This window comes from Dromiciops gliroides, chromosome 1 (assembly GCF_019393635.1).
Source record: "Dromiciops gliroides isolate mDroGli1 chromosome 1, mDroGli1.pri, whole genome shotgun sequence".
Lineage (NCBI taxonomy): Eukaryota > Metazoa > Chordata > Mammalia > Microbiotheria > Microbiotheriidae > Dromiciops > Dromiciops gliroides.
The window spans coordinates 590,245,067-590,266,403 of record NC_057861.1 but is presented as its reverse complement, the minus strand read 5'-3'; the positions used below and the strand labels follow the sequence as shown (position 1 = coordinate 590,266,403).

The window sequence follows — 21,337 nt, the reverse complement described above, 5'->3', positions numbered from 1 at the left end:
TCTTATAAAGCTCAACTCAAATCTAATTCCCTGAATAGGAAGCCTAGCCTGCTTACCTCCAGTTGCTAGTGCCATATCTTTTAAAATTAGGGTTTTTTTGTACTTTGTGTTCTCTCTCTTTCACACACATATACAAAGCATATATTTGCATATGTTTATTGTACATGCAGTATATATAATTATAATTCTTATAATTAAAAGAAATGAATCATTATGAAATAATTAAAACTAGAACCCCAGAAGAAAGAAAAGAATGGTTGCACAAAATCTCAGACTGTGACTAGAACTATTAATCTTTGGTATTTGTGGTATAGGCAAGGGGACAAGTGAAATGGGAAGTTAACAGGTAAGCCCTTTGCTCTGTCTCTCTCCCTCTTTGTCTCACTGTCTTTCTGTCTGTCTCTGTCTCTGTCTCTCTATGCATGTATGTATGTATGTTATGAAAATGTCTGTGGACAGTGCCATTTGGAAATTTATTCTCTTTTGCCTCATTTGATTGTTGTTCATTTGTTTAGTTTGGCACATCCCCCCTCTCCATTTTTGAGGTAGTGAGGTGAGATGTGCTGCATTTAGCTGTTTCCTTTCACTCCACTATTTTTTTTCCACATGATTTCTCCTCTCTTGGTCTCAGTTTCCTCATCTGTAAAATATCAGAGTTAGACTAAATGATCTTTAATATTCTGTGATTCAATGATGTATGTCTAGTCTAGAATTCAGCATTTACAGTCATTTTCAAGCACTGCCACCTCTTCTTATCCCCTCCCAAATATCCTTTAGATGTTGGTAAGTTCAGTTTTGAAGTAATATTTCGCAGTGTCAAAATAATAGGTTAGGAAATAGGCTGTGCTTAGAGATGGGTCACTTATGCCCTCATAAAGTATGCATATATTTTATAATTCATAAATATTTTTGAAGAATGCTCTTTTGGTGTATAGACTTTTGTTATGATAAGCTTGAAACATTAATGAGATAGTTTCCCCTTTGCTTCACCTAAATCTCAGTGGAAAAGGCAGAAGAAGAAAAGAAAAAACAATGAGTTATAAATCAGGTGATCTGGGTTCAAGTGTCAGTCCTTCAGTATCCATCTGCATGACTTTGGACTCATTTGCAAGTCAGGGGACTGTGCTGTCCCTTGGTTTCTTCATCTGAAAAATGAGAGGGGTCAGAAGAATGATGAGTTCCATCTAATTTTGACATTCCATGATCTATTTTACCCCTTAATGTATATGTGTGTAATGTAAGCATTTTGCCAGATATTTATATACAAAGAATCTTCCCTATAATTTGGGCAACACTACCCCACCCCAGTTCTTCAGATTTTTGTACCAGCTTGTACCCAGTTTCCTTCCCCATCTTCCCTCCTTTACCAAAGGGGAATAAGAGTTTGTTTTGTTTGTATAGAGTGTGGAGAAGAACAGTTCCACTCTCTCTCTCCCAGCCACCACCAAGGTGGGACATTCTCTCTACTTTTGGTGAAATTGGTCAATCAACTGGCAATCATTTGATAAGTACCTATTATCTATAGGAGCTGTGCCAAGTCCTAGGGGTACAAAAAGTGGAGAAGCCCCTGCCTTCAAAGAGGTTACCTTCTTATAAAAAAATTACATGTACATAATAGTATGCACATATACATAATAAATAGACTTTTTCAGCAGAGAGCACTAGCAGTGGGTGCAGAAAGCTTAGGGAAAGCTTCATTTAGAAGGTGACACTAGAGGTGTTTTGAAGGAAACTATGATTACAAGAGCTGCTGGTGGGAAGGGAATAACATTTAAAACATTGGAGAATGGTCTTTTCAAAGGCATAAAGGGGAGATGGTACATAATGTGTGAGGAACAGTAAGTAGACTAGTGTGTACATATCATAGATGTATGAAGGGATGTAATATAAAAGAAGGCTGGAATGGTAGAAAAGGGACATGTTTTTTGTTGTTATGTTTTTGTTTTTGTTTTTTTTAGTGAGGCAATTGGGGTTAAGTGACTTGCCCAGGGTCACACAGCTAGTAAGTGTTAAGTGTCTGAGGCCGGATTTGAACTCAGGTACTCCTGAATCCAGGGCCGGTGCTCTATCCACTGTGCCACCTAGCCGCCCCAGAAAAGGGACATGTTGAAAAGAGATTTAACCTAGTGGTAATGAGGAGCCACTGGGATTTATTGAGCAGGAAGATGAAAAAGTCCAGATCTCTTTTTATTCCAGATCTCTTTTTAGCAAAATAATTTTGTTGCCTGTGGAAAAGTTGGCCTGGAATGGGGTGACACTGGAGGTAAAGAAACTAGATAGGAGACTATTTCAAGGGTCTAGACAAGAGGTAATCAGGGTCTTAACTAGTAGAGTGGCTGAGTGGGTGGAGAGAAAGGGGTCAATGTTAGAGATGTTGTGGAGGTAGAAAGATGTGGCAACAGATTGGATGTATTGGCTAAGTGGGTAGAGGACTAAAACAAAATCTGAAAACGGGAGAAGAGATATTGAGTCATAGCAAAGAATATGGGACCTAGTGAGATTTTTTTTTTAGATAGGAAGATTTGGTTTTGTTTAAAGAAAGCACAGAAAGAACTAGTAGATAGGGATAGATTGAAGATAGGGAAGGTAGAACTATAATGGGAGTAATCCAACAGATGACATGCAGGGATCAGATCCAGGTTATATGTAAGGAGGTTGGCTTTGATTAGGAGGACAATTGCTTCATCAGAGATGAGAGGAAAGGAGGAAATGGGGTAGAGTAATATCAAGTATTGCGAGATAAGCAGAGACAATAAAGAGCTCATGGCAAATGACCTTGATTTTCTTGGTAAAGCATGAACCAAATCCTTATCTGACAGGATATGAGAAACATTGGGAGAGAAGAGAAAGTTTGGAACAATCACTGCATTTGGTGGGTTAAAGCATCAGTTAGGAGGAATAAAAGGATTGTCATGCTGCAGGAAGGGACCAGGTGATATTTAATAACATAAAGTTGTAGTGGACCTAGTTAACATGTTTATATTATTTCCTCCAAGTCCACTTAACAGCACATGAGAAAAGTCACAGGAGGCATATGGCAATAGTAATTCAAGGTTGGGACTTTGAGAAGATGTGATTGGTAATAGGACAAAAGAAAAATAGAATCAATAGTAGTAGATAGTGTAGAGTTGACTTTATTATTATTAATTTTACTAAGGTGATGGGGAAAGGGGGAACATGAAGCCAGAGCAGATTATGGCTTTTTGAAACTACTAAGAAATAGAGAGATTGGAGTTTGAAGTGAAGAAGAAGAGATTTAGGAGGAAAAGGCACAGAGGCAGAGTGACAGGAGATCATCATTGTATAAATTAATTAACACTTGTTGATTATAGCAAAATTCAAAGATTTGGCCTTCCTTGCATGTAGCTGTGAGTAGATTGAGGAATTGGGTGGATAGGGTATTTGAGGCAACATTGGTGCATATGTGGAAGCCCCCTAGTATGAAAGGAGATGGGATAGAGATATAAACCAGGCACTGAACTCTTTGTGATAGGATAGATAATAGATAGATAACAGATACTAGAATTTAGACTGGGTGATATATTTAGATGGGGTGAACTTTAAAGAGGAGAGAGGTTGCTGTAATAGAAGCAGAGTAAATGCCTGGACATGTCAATGAAGATCAGTGAATCAGGAAGTAGTATTAGAGAAAGTGTGTCAGCTACTACTGGAAAAGATGTCCCAACATGCAGTGTCACCTTGTGAAACTCAGGTCTTAGTGAAAGCCAGAAAATGGAAAGTGCATTAAAGAGGGGGTCTAATGTGAAGGGAAGATTGTTAATTATATGGTCGGAGTTCCAAAGGGTACAATGGAAGAGGTATTGATGGGATATTGTTGGGATTCAGTTGAGATGAATGGGTATGAATGAACAGGAAACAAGGATTGGGTAGGGGAGTTTACTTTTTGGAAGTTGGCCATTGAGCAGCACAGTAATTTTGAGTGGGAGAGTAAATGGGTGTTTTTTATCCATTGGACAATGAATCCAGTTAGAATATCAATAGATGAGATAAACTCCACTAATGAAAGTGGGTGAGATTTTCAAACTCTTGACAAGGTCAAAGAAAGAGCTTTTTCCTACTAGGAAAATGGAGATTTGATGAATGTCATTTCTAGGGTCTACGATGATAAAGAAGAACAATCAAATCGCATCAAGGATGATGAGTGTTTTCTTAAGTAAGCAGATCCAGGTGAACAAAAGTGCACCTGAATCTGAAGTAACCTGGTAATTTTTTAATTGGAAGCCCTGATCTAGCAAGTGCCACCCAATGGGCTACACTTGTGATCAGAGAAATTTCTTTTGAAGACAAAGGGATTATTATAACCAGAAAAGATGCAGAGTTACCTGGAACTCATTATTAAACCTTCCTGTTCCTGAAAAACAAATATTAAATTAGATGTCTTCAGTATGTCCTCCTATTTCTGACAGTGTTCTCTATTTCCCCTGTAAATTTCCTGCCACTTGCTCACCAGCACCCAGTGCTCACCATCATGCCCTTTCCTTTCCTTTTCTGATCACCTGCTAGAAAAGAGAAAGCTCTTCCCCCCACCCTAATAAAAAGATTCATATATTGGTCCAATTAATGAATGTTTTCTGAGATTGAAATGATCATTCTGTTATTAGAATGGCATGCAAGAAAACAAATCTATTTCAATAGAAATATCCTTTGACTAACTCACCTGCCATGATTGAGGACTTCTTAGAGATGTTCCCAAAGATGAGACTATGACACTTTGAAATTCAAAATTTGACACTTCTTTCTTTGTTGTTGTTATTAAGTGGAGGATGGGATGGGCTAGGTTATTGGAAATGAAATGTGTGATAGCCCAATTGAACTACAAGATGACTCGCTCTAATTACTTCCCTCTTTCTATGGTCACATTTTTCCTGTTTATAATAACAATGCACATGACACTTGTCAGATTTTGCAACTTCGTTATTAGTTATTATTTCTTTCTAACCCCACAATCCTTTGCATCTGGGAGCACAGAGATTATTATTCCCATTTAACAGATAAGAACCTCAGACTTTTGGGAAGTACATTGGCAATGGCAAAACAACTAAAAGGCGTCATAGCCAAGATTAGACAACCTGAGATGCCAACCTATGCATCCAATGTCCTTTCCACTCTCCCTCACCAGCTTCATTTTTCCAAGAACTACCTGCTTCACAGGATTGTTTGAGGATAGTTCTTTGTAAATCTCAATGTGCTAGGTAAATGTCAGTTATTTTATGTGCCAGTGCTAGGACTTAAACCCAGGTTCCCTGATAAATTCTGATACTCTCTCTGCTATACCATTCTAATGATTTCAGACTTTGGAGTTCAGAGAAGAAGCTCCTTCAGGGAACATACAACACTTGAATCATTTCTCATTTTGTATTCAGGAGAATTAAAGCTACTAAATCATCCCTTCCTCCACCTTTGGCCTCAGTAGTCTCTCATTTTACTTTGTCTCCATTTGCATCTTCAAAAATATGCAGATTTCCTTTATAAAAAGGAGAAAAAAAAGCCATATTTGTTTGAGGCTGCTGTCCTCTATTTCTACCATCTTAGTTTCTGCCTTCCCCCATTTAGAGACTTATACTGTATGTCATACATTTTGCCATTTGATCATAGAACACAGCCTTATACGGTGGGAAAGAGCCCTGAACTAGAGAGTAAAAAAGCCTGGACTTGAATATTACTCTGCTTCTGAGTGACCTTAATTAAGTCATTTCACTTCCCTGGGCCTCGGTTTTCTCCTCTCTGAAACAAAGGATTTTGACTCCATGACAACTACAGTCCTTTCCAACTTTAAATCAATAATTCTTTAATCCATTGTTTATTTCTTATCTTCTTTCCATTGTCACAGCTACTGATGACCCAAATAAACAAGTTCTTAAAGAAGTCCTTCGAACTGTCAAATAGTTCAATAGCAAATCAGATATGGCTTTATCAAAATGCTGAAATGACACTAAAGAAGATCCATTACCATCTAACTTGCCACTTCTTCTGGTGGACCATTGGACCTTTCCATTTGCTCTGCAATGGAATCTCCTGTATATATTGTTTTCTGCTATTAGCATGTGAGATCTCTAAGAGCAAGGACTGTCTTGATTTTATTTGTATTCTTAGCACCTAGCATAATGATTAAGATATCCTATTTTTATTCATACTAACAGTCTCCAAAGATTTTTAAGCATATAATCTTTGTATCAGAGATGTCTGTGCATGAAGAGTGCAGGTTACTCTATGTAGGTATAATTTGTCTAGACTAGTTTCCTTATCGCAAAAACCTGGGGACATCTTCTTATACCTTACTCTTCCCACATATTCTGTGAACCAGTGACACAGCCTTATTTTTATTTTATTTTATTTTATTTTTGTGGGGCAATGAGGGTTAAGTGACTTGCCCAGGGTCACACAGCTAGTAAGTGTCAAGTGTCTGAGGTTGGATCTGAACTCAGGTCCTCCTGAATTCAGTGCCAGTGCTTTATCCACTGTACCACCTTTCTGCCCCCATAGCCTTCTTTTTGTTTCTTACACAAGATATTCCATCTCCATACTCTGGGCATTTTTATTGGTGGATCCCTAGGCTATTGATTCTCTTTCTCCTCTTTTCTACTCCATGTCTTTCCTGGTTTCTTTCATGTCCCAGCTAAAATTTCACCTTCTACAGGAAGCCTTTCCTAATCTTCTTAATGTTAGTGCCTTCTCTCTACTTATTATCTGTAAGTTACTCTTTATATATCTTAGTTGTTCTTAGTTGTTCGCATGTTATCTCCCTATGAATTCCTTGAGGGCAGGGACTGTCTTTTGCCTTACTTTGCATTCCCAGTACTTAGCACAGAGTCTTGCACATAGTAGGTGTTTAATAAATACTTATTGACTGACTTCTCTCCATGGGACAGATGGCACCAGTTCTACTTGCTGTCAGTCCAGCCAATTTATCAGAAAATTTTATTAAAAGAAAAGAAAAATCAATGTATGGACAAATTATAAGATATACTAATTCCCAGTATGTTTCATAATCCCTTAGCATTCCCCAAGTGAGTTTTCCTAGATGACCACTCCAATGAAGTCTGCTGTATTGCTTTCCCTTGTTATATAACCCTTATTTAGGTAGACTGTTCATCTCTCTGTTGGCACATTCCCTCTAACTTCACATTCCTTACCTCTGTGCATCTTTAAACCTCTTAAGCTTCTTTGAAATAAGATTCAGGTAACCTTTGTCCTCTCAATAATGCTTAGCTAGGTACTAAGCACATGCTAAGATCTATACATACATACTTGCAGAATTGAGCTTATTTGAATGAAAATATGAAAAAAAATCTGCCATCACACTTTCACTTTTTAGTTGAAGAATCTGAAGCATAAACGTGGGAAACTATTTGATCAAAGTAACATACTTGTGTGATTCTAGGCAAGTCACTTAGCTTCTGTTTGCCTCAGTTTCCTCATTCAAAAAATGGGGATAGGATACTTACCTGGCAGGGGTGATTCCCCAGGGTGAGGCTTATCCATTGCACTCCGGATGGGCTGACCCCTGTGATTTCCCCAAATGCGGGAAACTCAACTGCATAATTTGTGGTAGTGGGGTACCACATTCACAAAAAAAAATGGGGATAGGGCAGCTAGGTGGTGCAGTGAATAAAAATCACTGGCTCTGGATTCAGGAGGACCTGAGTTCAAATCTGCCCTCAGACACTTGACACTTACTAGCTGTGTGACCTTACACAAGTCACTTAACCCTCATTGCCCTGCAAAAAAAAAAAGGAAAAAGGAAAAAGGAAAAAATAATGGGGATAATAGTAGCACTATCTCCTAGGGTTGCTGTTAGCATCAAATGAGATAATATTTATAAAGTACCTAGGACATAAGAGTTTAATAAATGTTTGTTTCTTCCTTTTCTTCCTTATTGCCCTTCATACATTTCTCTTATACTCCACTTAGTTTGTAAGTTCCTTGAAGGCAATTATTATTTGTTTGTGTTTTTGTCTCTCTTTGCTAGACTCTTGATATATGCTTTTTGATTGATGAAACAATTCTTATTCTGCATTCATAGCGTGAGTTATTTGTACTTATAAATCCACATGTTCAGCTAGTTAGTGACACAGTTAGAATTCTGACTTAATCTCCAGACACCTAGGCTATTGCTATTTCCATCATACAATAACTCCCTTTCATTAGACAAGAAAATATGCCATTGTAAATGCTAACTGATTAGACCCAACATGGTATATTGAACCCAAGGAAGTGTTATGGATGATCCAGGGGTGTTATATAAAGTGCCACAAATAGTGATTAGCCATCTAGGTCTTGCTCTGGACTGATGCATATTAATCATTAAACTAAAGTATTTCAGGTACTTGCTATTAAAAGATGAAAAGAATCCTTATTATTTTTTTTTTGTGAGGCAACAGGGGTTAAGTGACTTGCCCAGGGTCACACAGCTAGTAAGTGTCAAGTGTCTGAAGCCGGATTTGAACTCAGGAACTCCTGAATCCAGGGCCCGTGTTTTATCCAGTGCACCACCTAACCGCCCCAAATGGGCTGGCATATTTCAGGTTAGCAAGTGGATGATGCAAGTATCAAGGTGAAATGGATGGGCTTGGGACTTTGGTGAACTAGAACCTTTAGAAAGAAAAATAATCCATAACTCAGGTGATAGAGGTAAGTACATATGGAGACATTTGAATCATTTTCTCATATATTTAATGATATTTCCATTACCAGAACATTTGTTTTTTAATCAGTTTTCCTATATTCTTTACTTTCTTTTGATGAAAAAGAAAAAAATGAAAATTCAGCATCACATGTAATAATCTATGTAAATTGTTTTATAATTATTAGGCAAGGTATAAATATAAGCTCTCATCACCACCATAATTACATTTTCCCTTCTACAATATGAAAATTCAAAATGTCCTGCTGAATTTTTCATTTTTAATGGCCCAGCATTTGGGGGTAAGCACAGAAAGACAAAAGAAAACCATACTACTTGCCCACCAAAATGACCTTGGAGTAATTTTTGACTCTTCTCCCTCACCCCATCCATGTTAGTTAGCACATCCTGTTGATTCAACCTCTACAGTACCTGAAAAATATACAGGGTGTCCCAAAAGTTTCAGTCTAGTTTTGAGCTAAGGCTTAAACTTGCAATGATACCTTTGGGTCACCCTGCAATCTTGCTTTTCAATTCATTCATACTGCCACTGCCCTAGATTAAGATGTTGATGCTTCTTACCCAAAGTATTTGATTTAACACCCAACTAATCTCCCTGCTTTCTGTCCCTTCCTGCTTCAATGTGCAGACCACTTACAAATCAATCTCCTTAAAAATTTTTTTCTTTCTTTTCTTTTTCTTTTTTTTTTTTTGCGGGGTCAATGGGGGTTAAGTGACTTGCCCAGGGTCACACAACTAGTGCCAAGTGTCTGAGGCTGGATTTGAACTCAGGTACTCCTGAATCCAGGGCCAGTGCTTTATCCACTGCACCACCTAGCTGCCCCCAAAACTCCTTAAAATTTAACTCTGATCAAGTTATTGCTATTTTAAGCACCTATTATGTACTAGGTTCTCCAGTAGGTGCTGAGGAACAAGGCAAAGTATGAAACAATCTCATTAACACACAAGGTGCTTATATTCTAATGGGGGAGATTTGAAGTACACATATAAATATGATAGAAATATCAAGTGAATATTTACAAGTAGTTAAATACAAGGTAATTTAGGGAGAACCCTAACAGTTGGGGGGAATCAGGAAAGGCTTCAAATGGAAGATGGAGCTTCATTCAATTCCATTTTAAGGGAATAGGAGGACTTTACTGACTTGGAGATGAAGAGGAAGGGTATTACAGGCAAGTGAGATGACTTGTGCAAATATATAGACATAGAAGATGGATATTTCATATGTGAAGAATAGAGAGAAGGCCAGTTTGGCTGAATCTGCAGCATGTGAGAAGAGTATTAAAATCCAGTGAGCCTGGAAAGATAGATTGGGGACAGGTTATGAAGGGTTGTAAAAGCTAAACATAAGACTTTATATCTTATGCTAGAGGCAATAGGAAGTCATTGAAGTTGATTGAGTAGGATAGTCATATGGTCAGTTATAAGTTTTAAAGAAAATTACTTTGGTAGCAGTGAATAGGATGGATTTGAATTGTGCGAGACTTGAGGAATGAAGACCAATTAGGAGTCCATTTGTATCATCTAGGCAAGAAGTGATAAGGGCTTACACTAAGGTAGTAGCTATGTGAATGGAGATAAGGGATTGAATGTGAGATGTTGTGGTGGTAGAAATGTCAAAATATGCCAACTGATTGATTGTGTAGGGTTAGTGAGAATAAGGAATACAGGGAAATGCTGACACCAGGAAATTGGGAGATTAGAAGGCTAATAAGTGTCTTTGATAGAAATAGGGAAGTTTGGAAGAAGTAAAGGTTCTTGGGAAAAGATAATGAGTTCTGCTTTGGACACATTGAGTTTGAGATGTCTTCAGGGCATCCAATTTGCTATGTCCAATAGACAATTAGTAATGCAGGATTGAAGTTCTCAAGGTAAGACAGAAGACTTGAATACACCAAGCCTCTGATCAGATACCTCCAATGACTCTACCTTGTGAAGTCCAAGTTCCAACCTTCACATATGCTAGCAAGTCTGGGACCTCAGATAATAAACTTAGTTTCTCCAGGGTCAGGACTTCATATACCACATCTCTATTCCCTGATGAACCAGGGTAGCCTCCCATTATCACAGGGCCCTATAGCATGGAGTTCCTACCCAGCTGAACTATTCGACACTGCCTAACTAATGGGCAGGTAGGATATACCACTGGGCTTGGAATCAGGAAGACTCATTTTTATGAGTTCAAATCTGACCTCAGACACTTCCTAACTCTATGTGACCCTGGGCAATTCACTTAAACCTATTTGCTTCAGTTACTTCACCCATAAAATGAGCTGGAGAAGGAAATGGTAAACCACTCCTGTATCTTTGCCAAGAAAATCCCCAATGGGGTCCTGAAGTCAGATATGATTGAAATTATTCAACAACAACAACAATAGCAACCTAATGAATCTCTTTCCCTAGTGCCATGATGGAAAGCAAAATCCTACTTTCTATTCTCAGAGTTCCATTATCTAAAAGCTAAAATGTTTTTCTGCTACTTCTCTAAGAATTTTTGTCCTCATTCCCATCCTTTCAAAGCCCCCCATCTCTTATTCTTTCTCTTTCTCTTATACCCTCTGGAAACCCTGTTCTATCATTAATAAACTTACCTTCATTTTCAATCTCGTTTTTCACATCTCTCAACACACTGGTCCAGGAGGGAAAAAATGGTATATCCATTACTGCTTCTGGATCCTCCTTTTTCCACCATCACTCAGCAAGTGTCCTTTGAAGTTAACTCTATTCTTCTATTTCACCATGTCCAGATCCCCTTGTTGCTGCCATCTACCACTATTCAGTTAACTCTCTCTCTATTCTCAAGGTTTATTTAATACCTCCCGAATAATTTTTATCTCCAACCTACCTCCTGATCCTATGTTTGGAGACTTTCACATACATATCTTTTCAAATATTTTGGCCTCCCAGTTGATCAATTTCCTGAACCTCCATGATTTTTCTCTTCACTCCACCTTTGTCACAAAGATGAATGTGCCTTAGATCTCATCACTGGAACCATAACTAGGTTGACTGGAATTTTGTCGTAGTGTTCAGAAATTTGGAGGGTATTGATAGAAATCACAGTGTTTCATCAGTATAGAAACAACTGAGCTTAGCATCTAGTTAGCAAGATTAGTAAACCTAAGGAGCTACCAGATGATGCATTTCTTTACTTTGATGGCTGTACTCCAAGTGGGTACCTCTCCTATCTGCTTTCCCCCCACAATAGTTTGAGGGATGATTTTGAATTAACTTGCTCTAGGCACTATTTGTGATATTTGTCCCAGGGACAAAATTTGTTTGCACCAACATCAAGAAATATTTCACCTTCATTGTTTTTAATTCTGAAATTCCTCTTTTATGATCATAATCTTTTGATCTTCTATCTTTTCTGCCTTCCTTTTCTTATCTAGCCTTATAGCAATCTCTAGATTATCAATTTTTTTCTTCTTTTCCCAGTCTATAATCCTCATCTTAGTCTTTTTTTTGCTTCCTATAAAGTCTTAACTCTATAGTTATTTATTCCAAGTATATATCACTTTCCCCCTTATCTTTCTTCTGTTCATGTCCTGGAAATACTCAGCTCTGCAGCATACTCAACATCTGTCTTCTCTCTTAATACTACCAAGCTGCTGAATGATACTGGAGAAAGTTATGCTACCTTGTTTTCAATTACAACTTCATGCTGTCTAATCTCACTTGTGTCCTCACGACTCACAAAAAAACTTTTACTCTTGTACCATCTATCACATCAGTGGCTTTTCTGAACTTCTCTTCTTGAAGCCCCAAAGCCACTCAACTCAATCTTATTCATCACAGGTTGTTTTCTGTTACTTTGTTGAGAAAATTGGGACCATCTACCATAAGCTTTCTCTCTTCTCTCTTTCCTATTCTAGTTTGCACAACTCCTTCATGTCTTCTTTCATTATCTAGTTTTTAAAGAAGAGATAGCTGAACAAATTATGGTATGAAAAAGGAATGGAATTCTATTTTTCAGTTAGAAATGAAGAAAGGGGCAGCTTCACAGAAACTTGAAAAAAATCTATAAATGGATGAAGAATGAAGGGATCAGAACCAAGAGAACATTCCTACAATTATAATTATACATTATAAATATAAACAACTTTAAAAGACTTAAGAACTCTGATCAATACAAAGACCAACTATAATTTCATAGAACTGATCATAAAGAATGCTATATACCTTTTGCAAGGCAGAAGATGTTGGGGGAAGCTAAGTGGTGCAGTGGATAAAGCACTGGCCCTGGATTTGGGAGGACCTGAGTTCAAATTTGGCCTCAGACACTTGACACTCACTAACTCTGTGACCCTGGGCAAGTCACTTAACCCCCATTGCCTCGCCAAAATAAAACAAAACAAAACAAGACAGGTGATGCATTTAGAGTTGAGGATAAGATACAAGTTTTTTTGGACTTGTCCAATGTGGGATCTTAAAAATTTTTTTTTCTGTTTGACTATGAGTATTTGGGATAAGAGTTTTGTTTTTGTTTTTCTTCCAGTGGAGGAAGGAAAACAAAATAGATTTGCTTGAGTGAAAAAAAAATTAAAAATAAAAAGCTTGTCCCCAATTCCTTCACCTCTTGTTTCTTCTTGGAACTTGTCCCATTGACGGGCCCGTATCTCTCATCTTCTCTTCCCTTCCACTGTTCCTTTCTTGCTGCCTACAAATATGCTCAGGTCTACCACATCCTTTAAAAAGCCCTCATTTGACCCTGCCAGATCATTAAAACACCATGGTATAGATTCCTCCTCCCTTCACTGCTAACCCCCTAGAAATAATCATTTACAGTTACTGCCGCCACAGCCTCAATATTCACTTAGCACCCACTCGCTTTTCAACAAGCTTGTGCAATCTGGCTTCAGACCCCACCATTCTACTGAGATGAATGTTGCCAAGGTGACTATTGATTTCTTAACAGCTAAATCTAATGATGGTTTCTCATCCCTCTGCCACCTTGACCTCTCAGTATCTTTTGATCCTATTGACCATTCCGTCCTGGATATTTTTGTTGTTGTTGTGTCTGTGAAAATGCTCTCCTCTGTTCTTCCTATTGTCTCTCCTTTGTTATATCATCTATCTCTAACCCCTTAGAAGGAGTGTCCCTCCCACAGTGTTCTGTCTTGGATCTCTTCTCTTTTCTATTCTCTCTGTCTTTGGCTGTTTCTCTTTGCTCTCTGTCTCTGTGTCTCTCTGTCTCTCTCTGTGCATAGGAGTGTGTCTCTCATCATTTCCTGCTCTCCCACCATCACATTTTGCCACTGTTTCTGTCTCTTATCTCATATAATCCTATGTGTTCAAGTTTAAAAGCTACACAGATATCTCCCAAATTATGTACAATGCAGTTCATATATCTCATCAGAATTTCTATCACATATCAACTACATGCTAAAATATTTTGGGGGATATTCTGTAGGCATCTCAACCTCAATATTTCCAAAATGAAAACAACAATCTTTACTCCCCAAATCCACCTCTCCTCCAAACTTTTCTGTTTCTATTGATAGTACCAGCATATATCTATTTGCCTGGGTTTGTAATCCCAGAGATGTCATTGACTCTTTTTCTCCTTCTTGTGCCACATTTGATAAACTGCTGGATTTTGTCAGTTCCACCTACAAAATATCTTTCATGTCTAATTCATCTCTCCACTTACATAATCATTATCCTGTTTCAAACCCTTATTACCTCTCACAAATCCCATAGTAATAACCTCCTAAATGGACTTCCTTACTCATTGCTTCCTCTTTCCAATTCTTACTCCATGTAGTTACCAAAATATTTTTTTTCTGAAGAATAGCAGATATTTCCAGCATTCAAATGTCTTCAGTGACTCCCTACTCCCTCTAGAAAAAATACAATCGTCTTGGCCTAGCATTTATGGTCTCCTAAATTCTGGATTTTCCTTTGCCTTATTATATGCAAATTTCCTTGAAAACTCTACATTTCATCCAAACTGGCTAATCCCTTTCCCTCAAACTGGGGCCCCATTCCTACAATTTACTAAGCATACCTATAATTTCCTTTCCACCTCTCAGAATCCCAGTCTTTCTTCAAGGCTCAACTCAGATATTACCTCTTTTGTGAAACTTTCCTGAATCTCCAAGTTATTAGTACTATCTCTTGTTTCAGTTTGTCCCATGTTATATTTATTTGTGTACATATTTTATTCCCTTCCCCCTCCTTTTTGGGAACATGAGCTCATGGAAGGCAAGGACTTATGGTTTTGTCTTTGTAACCTCTGCCTTATACAGTATCTTAAACATACTAGACACTTAATCAAAGTTTACTTAATTGAATTAGTATGGCATTATGACTATCTAATGACAAAAGAAGTACAACAAAAGAATAACTACTGCTCCACACTTGTGCATGGTGTCTAGGAGTTGAGTTGGGGTAGAGAGAGAATTCAGTTGTTCGGGTGGTTTTTATGACAACAATGATTCCTGCCTGAATGTTTAATGGATTGGTGTGAAGGAAGGAAGAGCATTATAGTATCCTCCTATTAAGTTAAGGAAAGAAGGAATTTTGGGCTTGATGGTAAGCTGCATGAGATGTAAAACCAATTGAGTATCTTCACTAAATTTGGCATTTATATGATGAGACTCTGGAAGGGTAGAGTCATCAGGCAGGTTAATGAGGGGCAAATCATCACATGTCAGAAAAAATGGAGCAGATCAAAGCCTCCATGCTGATTAGTAGTGGGATTTGGCCTAGGAGAGGCCTATGAACTTCCAGTTTGGGTGACATAGGGAGACTCAAAAGAAAGAAAGAAAGACAGAGAGAAGGAAAGAAAGGAAAGAGAGAGAGAGAGACAGAGTAAGAATAAGAAAGAAATAAAGGAAGGAATGAAAAAAGACAGGATAATAGAAAAAAAGAGAAAGAAAAAAGGGAACCCTGTTACTAATGAGATAAGGATTGTACTATTGCTAAGAGAAATTCTTAAATCCAAATACAGTGGCATCATTTGATGGTGACTGGACTTATTGTGGCTTTATGGAATTATTTGTGTAATTATTATTGCAACCCCCCAAACATCAAACAGAAACGATTTCCTAACTGATTATTTGGACCCTATGAAAAAAGGGACATTCATCCTTCACATCCAAATTATTATTCCATTGTAGATGTCCCAAACTACCTTGCTCTCATCAGATCCATTTCCCTCCCAAGAAGAGGATCTTTTTTTTTGGGGGGGGGGATCCCACACAAACTTATCCAAAACTAATAAGTAAAAGCTCCTATTCCCTTTATAGACAGATCTAGAAGATTAATATTTCCCCTTCATAATAGCATCTTTTTGTCTTCCATCACAGTGTGTCTTCCTGTCTAAGGTGTATCTGTCAGGAGAAATTACTCATCTTCAACATCAGTCTGTAGATTTTATTTTTCCCTTGCTATCTCCTTAGAAAAAAAGGGGAAAAATTTTTCAAGGGAATCATTACCCTCAGCACCTGCTCATTTCAAGAAGCCAAAAGAATCCAGGCAAAAAAAAAAGGAAAAAAAAAAGAAGGGGAGCCATTTAAAAAGACAGTAAAGGATTCATTTGATTTTTTAAAAGTATTTTTAATTCAATGTCATATTACATAAGATTATTTTCCCCTTTCTTATAAAAAGATAAGCAAATGAAAATAACATCTGTTACAGACTTGGGCCACATCAGATTGACAGAACCCAAAATTTCATGATCAACTTTTCATTGATCAGGAGACTGGCCTTGACTTTATACCACTGTAGAATTGCTTAGATGGATGGAATTCCTAGGATATAAGTGAGGTCTTTTAATTCACTCTTCAATTTACAGATGTGAAAATTGAGGCCAAGGCAGATAATCTATGTGGCTGACATTGTTCAGCCCTCCACTTTAGTTAAGTATTTTAGCCTGCCAATAACTTTAAATAATTGACCATTTACAATTTGGTAAAACAGCAGTTGACTGATGCCACTCCCCTATACAAATACAGTAACATCACTAAATACATTCATTAAATATTCTGTTTTTTTAAACTACTCATTAATTTAGAGTTATTAATTAGGGAATATCTAGGCAGAGTCATAACTAGGGTGGGGAGACTGGGATGTTGCTCCAGGGATGCATATTTAGATTCTACATTTAAAATTCAATAATATCACTTCAGATAGATACAAAAGAAAATGGAAATTAGCATCTAGTGAGCAAAAAAATGGTAATGTAGAAAAAGCTCTGAATTTGGAATCAGAAGACCTGGTTCTAAATATTGACTCTGCTACATACTGGACAAGTCACTTAAGGTCTTTGGGATTCAGTTTTCTCATCTTTAAAAATTAAGTGCTAGACATAATGATCTTTAACAAATTCTTCCAACCCTTCCAATTTTGTGACATAAGAAGGAACTTCACATTTGAAAATGCAGAATTTCCCAATTTCAAGCTTCTGTGTCCAGAGTGAGTACGTAATGTGAGTACTATTTCATTTTTATCTTTGTATATTCAGAGCTTAGCAAAGTGCCTGAAATATAGTATAGTAAACACTTAATAAATACTTGTTAAGTGACTTGCACATGTGAAATGAAGTTTTATATATATATATATATATATGTATATATATATATATATATATATATATATATATATATATAAACTGTAGGGACCAATTTATTTTTTTTTATTTTTTTAAGTGAGGCAATTGGGGTTAAGTGACATGCCCAGGGTCACACAGCTAGTAAGTGTTAAGTGTCTGAGGCCAGATTTGAACTCAGGTACTCCTGACTCCAGGGCTGGTGCTCTATCCACTGCGCCACCTAGCTGCCCCGGGGCCAATTTTTAATTGGGGAGTGTTAGCTATGTGGCTCACCACAATACTGGGGCAAGGGAGGAGATTGACAGCCTCCCTCAAAAACAGAACAGGATTTATTAACAAGAATGAACTTAAAAACACAAGCAAGATCAGTAGAATTAAGGGAAAGGAAATAAAATGGAGGAAGGGAAATGATACAACCTGATCCACACCACCGCCCAGGAATCAGCTAAGAGCACACAGCTGCTAATGTCACCTTCCAGCTTCAAGCTAGAATGGCGAATCTCCTCCCTTCTTCTTCCCAGCAGACCCCAGGCTGACCACACACAGCCCCAAGCCAATTGGTTGGTAGCCCTGACTGACAGTCACATGACTGCCCTCACTGGGCTTCCAGTCATTATAATTTTGCCAGGCCCATGTAGGTGTTGGTGAATGGTGATGATGTGAGGTGCCAGCACCATGGTGAAGGCTACAACCACTGGGTGGAGCACCATACCGTTTTTGAGGCCCTGTGCCTGAGCCCCAGGCCAGTGCACTTATCAGGGTTTTTTAAATTCTCGCCAAAAGATGGGGTCATAAAAACCTCAAATAACAATTCTTTACTATCTCTCTATCTATCTATACACACACACATACACACACACACACAAGGTAGTTAAATCTTGTATTAAGAAAGAAGGATGGGGCAGCTAGGTGGCACAGTGGAGAGAGCACTGGCCCTGGATTCAGGAGTATCTGAGTTCAAATTTGGCCTCAGACACTTGATACTTAATAGCCGTATGACCCTGGGCAAGTCACTTAACCCTCATTGCCCCACCATAAAAAAAAAAAGAAAGAAAGAAAGAAAGAAAAAGGGATAATAGACTGAAAAAAAAATAGGTGCTATGATGATACTTGTATAAAGTTAAACAACCTGGTAGAATATCTTTAGCATTTCAGGTGGAGCCCAATGGAGAAATTAGAAATTTTTATTATGAAGTGCTTATGTTTGTTTGCTATACAGACTATTTCTCTCTTGCAAATTCTAAAGAAAAGAGACATTTACAAAATCTCATTTAGCTCTTCTCTTGCTTTGAACAGAATATTTAAAAATCCTTATAGTAAAATCCCTGCACACTGTTCTTTCTGGCAATCACCAATGAAGCTTAATTGTCAAGTTGAAACTTCAAGTTTACCTCTACGGAGCAAGTATATACTCCATACAGCTGAAATAAATTGGTTCAAACCATCAAAGAACCCAATGTAGAAAATATCCATATAGCCAATTGTCTAGTAGCTAAAACATGAAAATCTTTGTTAATGTTGTTACATGCCTGATTTGTTGATAGGCTTTTTTTTTTATCTTTTACTGATAAAATTGTTTAGAGATATGAAATTTCCTTGGGGGTAGCTAGCTGTCTTAGTGGATAAAGCAGTGGACCTGGATTCAGGAAAACCTGAGTTCATATGCAGCCTCAGACACTTGACACTTACTAGCTGTGTGACTTTGGGAAATCACTTAACCCTCATTTCCCCAAATAACAACAACAACAACAACAACAAAAACCAAAATATCCCCTAATGATTACTTTAGCCACATCCCCAAAATTTTAGTATGTTGTCTTATTGTTGTCATTGTCTTTAATGATTTCATTATTTGTTTATACGACTTGTTCTTTGATCTACGCATTTTAGGGGGGATTTAATTATTTAGTCTCCAATAATTTTAAATACTACCTTTCACATTCCTTCATTTACTATAGTTTTTATTGCATAGTGATCCAAAAATACACTTAATATGTCAATTATTCTACATTTATTTGTGAGGTTTTTAAAGCCCTAATACATGATCAATTTTTGTAAATGTACCATGCATAGCTGATATATGTTATATATATGTTATATATATATATATGATTCTTTGTATTCCCATTCAATAATCTTCAGTGATTCATCATATCAATTATGTAAAATCTATTCAGATTTTTAACTTCTTTCTCATTCATTTTTCGGGGGTTAGGTTTATCTAGGGATAAATTAAAGTCTTCTTCTATAACTACTATTATACCTTTCCTATATTTCCCCCCTATATCTCATTTAACTTTCCTTTAAGTATTTAGATGATATATCATTTGGCATATATATTTAGTATGGATTTTAATTAATTGTTTAGGAAACCTTTCAAGAAAATGTAGTTTTTCTGTTATCTTTTTTAATTGTTATTTTTTTTTTACTGTAGCCTTATTTGAGATTCTGATTGCTGCCCCTTCCTTTTTACTTCAAGTGAAAAAAAAATTCCATTTCTTTATTTTAATTGTGTATACCTTTATTTTTCATGTATATTTATTATAAACAACATTTTTACATTCTGCTTTTTATTCTATTTTGCTATTTTCTTCTTTTATTCATATTCACAATTATGATTATTATGTATTTAATTTTCTCCTATTTCTTATAATTTGTCTTCTCTTTGTTTTCCACTCCTTCATTATTAAGAAGAGAAGTGATGAAAGACAGTATTCTCATAACTAGTCTGGTACAATCTGCTTCTGCTTCCCTCCCCTCTTCTCTTTCTCTCATAGAGAACCCAATCGCAAAAATTCCTCCATGTGATCCATTCTCTTTAAACTTTGCTTTGCTTAGGCCCAATTTCTCCTTTAATCTATTTTCCATTTTATTCCCCCTTTTGCCTAACCCTTTTTCCCTCTAATTTCCCTGTTGAGGGAAATATACTTCTATGTCTTTGTGTGTGTGTATTATTCCTTCCTTTGACCAGTTCTGATAAGAATGTGGTTCAAGTTTTGCCAGCTCTCTCCACTTCCACAGAAGCCATGTCTTTTGCACAAAATCCACCTTTTCCCACATTTCCCCATTTCTGTTCACCATCTGACCAGACATCCAGGTTTTTAATCCTCATGTCATCTTCAGACTCACTCACCCCATATATCTAATCAGTAGCTGAAGTTTGGTGTTTCTTATTTCACATCTCTCATATCTATCCTCTTCTTTCCACTTAGAGTTTAGTCCCTTATTACCTCTCACCTGAACTACTGCAGTAGCATCCCATTTGACCTCTTACCTCAAATCTTTTCCATATAAAATCTTCCCTACATATATACAACTACAAAAGTGACTTTCTTAAATCTCAGGTATATCCATGTCATTACTCTATTCAATAAATGCCAGGAGTTCATTATTGCTTTTAGAATCAACTGTAAATTTGCTTGTACTCAACATTGGCCTCAATTTGCCTTTTAAGCCTTATTACACACATTCCTGCATTCCCTTTCAGGCACTCTAAGGTCCAGTCAAATTGACCTTCTTTTTCTTTTTTATATGATACTTCATCTCTCACTTGCACTGATTGTGCCCCTTGACTGTAATTATGCCCTTCTTTCCACCCTCTACTTTTTATACTCCTTAGTATAAGGAGTTATCTACTATCTATGTAACATGTACTTTATGTATGAGGGATCTTGCTAAACAAATTGTTAAACACGATCTATATGATTTATACTATGTAGATAAGTAGGTAGATAGATGGATGGATGGATAGGTAGATAGACAGACAGACAGACAGACAGACAGACAGACAGACAGACAGACAGACAGACAGATAGATAGATAGATAGATAGATAGATAGATAGATAGATAGATAGATAGATAGATACTGGCAGATAGACAAATAGGGAGATAAATGAGTAGGTAGATAGAGATAGGCAGACAAATAGGTAGGTAGATAAAAGGTAGGTAGAGATAGGCAGATAGACAGATAGGGAGAGAGAGAGACAGAGAGACAGAGAGAGAAAGAGAGGGGGGAGAGATGCTTGGCTCCACAGATAGAATGAAAGCCCATTCACTAAATGCAAGCATAGTTTCAGTATTCAGCATAGTCAGTGGCACAAACTCAGTGTTTAAT

General features: G+C 37.2%; 1 pseudogene; it reads left to right on the top strand.

The window, feature by feature from the left end:
• The first annotated feature begins 7,458 nt into the window (after positions 1–7,458).
• Positions 7,459–7,585, top strand: LOC122737656 (annotated as a pseudogene).
• Positions 7,586–21,337: the final 13,752 nt, after the last annotated feature.